Source organism: Arachis hypogaea, chromosome 5 (assembly GCF_003086295.3).
Source record: "Arachis hypogaea cultivar Tifrunner chromosome 5, arahy.Tifrunner.gnm2.J5K5, whole genome shotgun sequence".
In the NCBI taxonomy this organism is placed as follows: domain Eukaryota; kingdom Viridiplantae; phylum Streptophyta; class Magnoliopsida; order Fabales; family Fabaceae; genus Arachis; species Arachis hypogaea.
In genome coordinates this window covers 67,991,361-67,998,427 of record NC_092040.1, presented here as the reverse complement: position 1 = coordinate 67,998,427, position 7,067 = coordinate 67,991,361, and the positions used below count along the sequence as shown (strand labels likewise).

Below are 7,067 nucleotides of genomic sequence, written 5' to 3'. Positions count from 1 at the left end.
ATATAAAATTCAAAATTCATGCAATTCTTTTCTTTTTCAATTAAGAACATTTTTCATTCAAGAAAGGTGATGGATTCATAGGACATTCATAACTTTAAGGCATAGACAATAAGACACTAATGATCACAAGACACAAACACAGATAAACACAAGCATTAAAATTCAAAAAACAGACAAATAAAGAACAAGGAAATTAAAGAACGGGTCCACCTTAGTGATGGCGGCTTGTTCTTCCTCTTGAAGATCCTATGGAGTGCTTGAGCTCCTCAATGTCTCTTCCTTGTCTTTGTTGTTCCTCTTTCATGATTCTTTGATCTTCTCTAATTTCATGGAGGAGAATGGAGTGTTCTTGGTGCTCCACCCTTAGTTGTCCCATGTTGGAACTCAATTCTCCTAGGGAGGTGTTTAATTGCTCCCAATAGTTTTGTGGAGGAAAGTGCATCCCTTGAGGCATCTCAGGGATTTGATGATGAGAGGGGTCTCTTGTTTGCTCCATCCTCTTCTTAGTGATAGGCTTGTCCTCATCAATGGGGATGTCTCCCTCTATGTCAACACCAACTGAATAGCAGAGGTGACAAATGAGATGAGGAAAGGCTAACCTTGCCAAGGTAGAGGACTTGTCCGCCACCTTATAAAGTTCTTGAGCTATAACCTCATGAACTTCTATTTCTTCTCCAATCATGATGCTATGAATCATGATAGCCCGGTCTATAGTAACTTCGGACCGGTTGCTAGTGGGAATGATTGAGCGTTGGATAAACTCCAACCATCCTCTAGCCACGGGTTTGAGGTCATGCCTTCTCAGTTGAACCGGCTTCCCTCTTGAATCTCTCTTCCATTGGGCGCTCTCTTCACAGATGTCTATGAGGACTTGGTCCAACCTTTGATCAAAGTTGACCCTTCTAGTGTAAGGATGTTCATCTCCTTGCATCATGGGCAAATTGAATGCCAACCTTACATTTTCCGGACTAAAATCTAAGTATTTCCCCCGAACCATAGTAAGCCAATTCTTTGGATCCGGGTTCACACTTTGATCATGGTTCTTGGTGATCCATGCATTGGCATAGAACTCTTGAACCATTAAGATTCTGACTTGTTGAATGGGGTTGGTAAGAACTTCCCAACCTCTTCTTCGGATCTCATGTCGGATCTCCGGATATTCACTCTTTTTGAGTGAAAAAGGGACCTCGGGGATCACCTTCTTCAAGGCCACAACTTCATAGAAGTGGTCTTGATGCACCCTTGAGATGAATCTCTCCATCTCCCATGACTCGGAGGTGGAAGCTTTTGCCTTCCCTTTCCTCTTTCTAGAGGTTTCTCCAGCCTTGGATGCCATAAATGGTTATGGAAAAACAAAAAGCAATGCTTTTACCACACCAAACTTAAAAGGTTTGCTCGTCCTCGAGCAAAAGAAGAAAGAAGAGAGTAGAAGAAGAAGAAATGAGGAAGAAGGGAATGGCTTTGTGTTCGGCCAAAAAGGGGGAGAAGTGGTGTTTAGGTTGTGTGAAAATGAAGGAGTGAAGATGGGTTTATATAGGAGTGTGGGGCGGGTGATGGTTTGGTCATGTATGGGAGGGTTTGGGTGGGAAAGTGGTTTGAATTTGAATGGTGAGGCAGGTGGGGTTTTATGAAGGATGGATGTGAGTGGTGAAGAGAAAGATGGGATTTGATAGGTGAAGGGTTTTTGGGGAAGAGGTGTTGAGGTGATTGGTGAATGGGTGAAGAAGAGAGAGAGTGGTAGGGTAGGTGGGGATCCTGTGGGGTCCACAGATCCTGAGGTGTCAAGGAAAGGTCATCCCTGCACCAAATGGCATGCAAAAAGGCGTTTTGAGCCAATTCTGGCGTTAAACGCCGGGCTGGTGCCCATTTCTGGCGTTTAACGCCAAGTGCTTGCCCTTTTCTGGCGTTTAACGCCAGTCTGGTGCCCCTTTCTGGCGTTAAACGCCCAGAATGGTGCCAGACTGGGCGTTAAACGCCCATCTGCTAGCCTTACTGGCGTTTAAACGCCAGTAGGTTCTTCCTCCAAGGTGTGCTATTTTTCTTTCTGTTTTTCATTCTGTTTTTGCTTTTTCAATTGATTTTGTGACTTCTCATGATCATCAACCTACAGAAAACATAAAATAACCAAAGAAAATAGATAAAATATAGCATTGGGTTGCCTCCCAACAAGCGCTTCTTTAATGTCAGTAGCTTGACAGTGGGCTCTCATGGAGCCTCACAGGTGCTCAGAGCAATGTTGGAACCTCCCAACATCAAACTTAGAGTTTGAATGTGGGGGTTCAACACCAAACTTAGAGTTTGGTTGTGGCCTCCCAACCCCAAACTTAGAGTTTGACTGTGGGGGCTCTGTGTGGCTCTGTTTTGAGAGGAGCTCTTCATGCTTCCTCTCCATGGTGACAGAGGGATATCCTTGAGCCTTAAACACAAAGGATTCTTCATTCACTTGAATGATTAATTCTCCTCTATCAACATCAATCACAGCCCTTGCTGTGGCTAGGAAGGGTCTGCCAAGGATGATGGATTCATCCATGCACTTCCCAGTCTCTAGGACTATGAAATCAGCAGGGATGTAATGGTCTTCAACTTTTACCAGAACATCCTCTACAAGTCCATAGGCTTATTTTCTTGAATTGTCTGCCATCTCTAGTGAGATTTTTGCAGCTTGCACCTCAAAGATCCCTAACTTCTCCATTACAGAGAGAGGCATGAGGTTTACACTTGACCCTAAGTCACACAAGGCCTTCTTGAAGGTCATGGTGCCTATGGTACAAGGTATTGAAAACTTCCCAGGATCCTGTCTCTTTTGAGGCAGTTTCTGCCTAGACAAGTCATCCAGTTCTTTGGTGAGCAAAGGGGGTTCATCTTCCCAAGTCTTATTTCCAAATAACTTGTCATTTAGCTTCATGATTGCTCCAAGGTATTTAGCAACTTGCTCTTCAGTGACATACGCATCCTCTTCAGAGGAAGAATACTCATCAGAGCTCATGAATGGCAGAAGTAAGTCCAATGGAATCTTTATGGTCTCATTTTGAGCCTCAGATTTCCATGGTTCCTCATTGGGGAACTCATTGGAGGCCAGTGGACGTCCATTGAGGTCTTCCTCAGTGGCGTTCACTGCCTCTCCTTCCTCTCCAAATTCGGCCATGTTGATGGCTTTGCACTCTCCTTTTGGATTTTCTTCTGTATTGCTTGGGAGAGTACTAGGAGGGAGTTCAGTAATTTTCTTGCTCAGCTGACCTACTTGTGCCTCCAAGTTTCTTATGGAGGACCTTGTTTCAGTCATGAAACTTTGAGTGGTTTTGATTAGATCAGAGACCATGGTTGCTAAGTCAGAGTGGTTCTACTTAGAATTCTCTGTCTGTTGCTGAGAAGATGATGGAAAAGGCTTGCTATTGCTAAACCTGTTTCTTCCACCATTATTATTGTTGAAACCTTGTTGAGGTCTCTGTTGATCCTTCCATGAGAGATTTGGATGATTTCTCCATGAAGGATTATAGGTGTTTCCATAGGGTTCTCCCATGTAATTCACCTCTTCCATTGAAGGGTTCTCAGGATCATAAGCTTCTTCTTCAGATGAAGCTTCCTTAGTACTGCCTGGTGCATTTTGCATTCCAAACAGACTTTGAGAAATCATATTGACTTGTTGAGTCAATATTTTGTTCTGAGCCAATATGGCATTCAGAGTATCAATCTCAAGAACTCCTTTCTTCTGATTTGTCCCATTGTTCACAGGATTTATTTCAGAAGTGTACATGAATTGGTTATTTGCAACCATTTCAATTAGTTCTTGAGCTTCTGTAGGCGTCTTCTTCAGATGAAGAGATCCTCCAGCAGAGCTATCCAAAGACATCTTGGATAGTTCAGAGAGACCATCATAGAAAATACCTATGATGCTCCATTCAGAAAGCATATCAGAGGGACACTTTCTGATTAATTGTTTGTATCTTTCCCAAGCTTCATAGAGGGATTCTCCTTCCTTCTGTCTGAAGGTTTGGACTTCCACTCTAAGCTTACTCAATTTTTGAGGTGGAAAGAACTTTGCCAAGAAGGCATTGACTAGCTTTTCCCAAGAGTTCAGGCTTTCTTTAGGTTGTGAATCCAACCATGTCCTAGCTCTGTCTCTTACAGCAAAAGGGAATAGCATAAGTCTGTAGACCTCAGAGTTAACCCCATTAGTCTTGACAGTGTCACAGATTTGCAAGAATTCAGCTAAGAACTGATGAGGATCTTCCAATGGAAGTCCATGAAACTTGCAATTTTGTTGCATTAGAGAAACTAATTGAGGCTTAAGCTCAAAGTTGTTTGCTCCAATGGCAGGGATAGAGATGCTTCTCCCATGGAAGTCGGGAGTAGGTGCAGTAAAGTCACCCAGCACCTTCCTTGCATTGTTGGCATTGTTGTTGTTTTCGGCTGCCATGGATTTTTCTTCTTTGAAGATTTCTGTTAGGTCCTCTACAGAGAATTGTGCCTTAGCTTCTCTTAGCTTTCACTTCAAGGTCCTTTCAGGTTCAGGATCAGCCTCAACAAGAATGCTTTTGTCTTTGCTCCTGCTCATATGAAAGAGAAGAAAACAAGAAAATGTGGAATCTTCTATGTCACAGTATAGAGATTCCTTGAGGTGTCAGAGGAAAAGAAAATTAGAAGGCAGAAGTAGAAAATTCGAACTTATCAAAGAAGATGGAGTTCGAATCTTGCATCAAGGAATAGTGTTAGTCCATAAATAGAAGGATGTGAGAAGAAGGGAAGTAATTTTCGAAAATTGAGTAGAAGATTTTGAAAACATTTTGAAAAACACTAATTGATTTTCGAAAATAAAAGTGGGAAAGGAATCAAGTGATTTTTGAAAAAGAATTTGAAATTAGAAATCAAAAAGATTTGATTGAAAGCTATTTTGAAAAAGATGTGGTTAAGAAGATATGATTAGTTTTAAAAAGATGTGATTGAGAAGATATGAATTGAAAAACATTTTAAAAAGATTTGATTTTAAAAATTAATGACTTGGCTATCAAGAAAAGATATGATTCAAACATTAAACCTTTCTCAACAGAAAAGGCAACATACTTGAAATGTTGAATCAAATCATTAATTGATAGCAAGTGTCTTTAAAAATGGAAAGAAATTGATTTTGAAAACATATGATTGAAAAGATATGATTTGAAAAAGATTTGATTTTGAAAAAGTTTGAAAACTTAAAAAAAATCTGCATTAAAAACAAAATCTTCCCTCTTGTGCCATCTTGGCGTTAAACACCCAGAATGGTGCACATTCTGGCGTTTAACGCCCAAAACTCTACCCTTTTGGGCGTTAAACGCCCAGCCAGGCACCCTGGCTGGCATTTAAATGCCAGTCTGTCCTTCTTCACTGGGCGTTTTGAACGCCCAGCTTTTTCTGTATAATTCCTCTGCAGTATGTTCTGAATCTTCAATTCTCTGTATTATTGACTTGAAAAGACACAAATTGAAAATATTTTTGGATTTTTAATCATGAGGAATAATCAAAATGCAACTAAAGTCAAATAACAATGCATGCAAGACACCAAACTTAGTAGTTTGTATACTATTGACACTAATGAGAATGCATATGAGACACATAAACACTCAAGTCAAGAGAATTCAAAGATCAGAGCAATGAAATCATCAAGAACAACTTGAAGATTAAATGAAGACAAATGCATGAATGCAAAAGGAACAGAAACATGCAATTGACACCAAACTTAAAATGAGACACTAGACTCAAACAAGAAATTTTTGGATTTTATGATTTTGTAAATTTTTTTTTGGTTTTTTTCGAAAATTAAGTGGAAAAGAAGATAAAGGTATCAAAATTCTTAATGAGAATTCCAGGAATCATGCAATGTTTAGTCTAAGACTCCGGTCCAGGAATTAGACATGGCTTCGCAGCCAGCCAAGCTTTCAAAGAAAGCTTCGGTCCAAAACACTAGACATGGCCAATGGCCAGCCAAGCCTTAGCAGATCACTGCTCCAATAGCAAGATTGATAGAAATCAACAAGCTCTTGTGATGATAAGTTGAAACCTCGGTCCAATGAAATTAGACATGGCTTCACAGCCAGCCAAACTTCAACAGATCATCATGAAACACTAGAATTCATCTTCAAGAATTCTGAAAAAAAATACCTAATCTAAGCAACAAGATGAACCGTCAGTTGTCCATACTCGAACAATCCCCGGCAACGGCGCCAAAAACTTGGTGCTGTTGCCGGAACAGAAATTTGGCACTGATGTTACCGGACCAAAAGCTTGCCGAAATACTCGAACAATCCCCGGCAACGGCGCCAAAAACTTGGTGCACGAAATTGTGATCAATACTTTTCACAAATCAATTAATCCCCGGTGATGACCCCAAAAACTTGGTGTTCAATACCATGGTATAACACAACTTCGCACAACTAACCAGCAAGTGTACTGGGTCGTCCAAGTAATAAACCTTACGCGAGTAAGGGTCGATCCCACAGAGATTGTTGGTATGAAGCAAGCTATGGTCACCTTGTAAATCTTAGTCAGGCAAACTCAAATGGATATGGGTGATATACGAATAAAACATAAAGATAAAGATAGAGATACTTATGTAATTCATTGGTGGGAATTTCAGATAAGCGTATGAAGATGCTTGGTCCCTTCCGTCTCTTTGCTTTCCTACTGTCTTCATCCAATCCTTCTTACTCCTTTCCATGGCAAGCTTATGCAAGGGTTTCACCGTTGTCAGTGGCTACCTCCCATCCTCTCAGTGGAAATGTTCAATGCACCCTGTCACGGCACAGCTATCCATCTGTCGGTTCTCAATCAGGCCGGAATAGAATCCAGTGATTCTTTTGCGTCTGTCACTAACGCCCCGCCCTCAGGAGTTTGAAGCTCGTCACAGTCATTCAATCATTGAATCCTACTCAGAATACCACAGACAAGGTTAGACCTTCTGGATTCTCTTGAATGCCGCCATCAGTTCTAGCCTATACCACGAAGACTCTGATCTCACGAAATGGCTGGCTCAGTTGTCAGGTGAGCGCTCGGTTGTCAGGCGATCAACCATGCATCGTGTATCAGGAATCCAA

The 7,067-nt window shown here is 41.2% G+C and overlaps 1 non-coding gene across 1 annotated transcript; it reads left to right on the top strand.

The window, feature by feature from the left end:
- The first annotated feature begins 3,904 nt into the window (after positions 1-3,904).
- Positions 3,905-4,012, top strand: LOC112804285 (small nucleolar RNA R71). Its single transcript, XR_003202899.1, has one exon. It is a non-coding gene; the product is annotated as a small nucleolar RNA R71 (small nucleolar RNA).
- Positions 4,013-7,067: the final 3,055 nt, after the last annotated feature.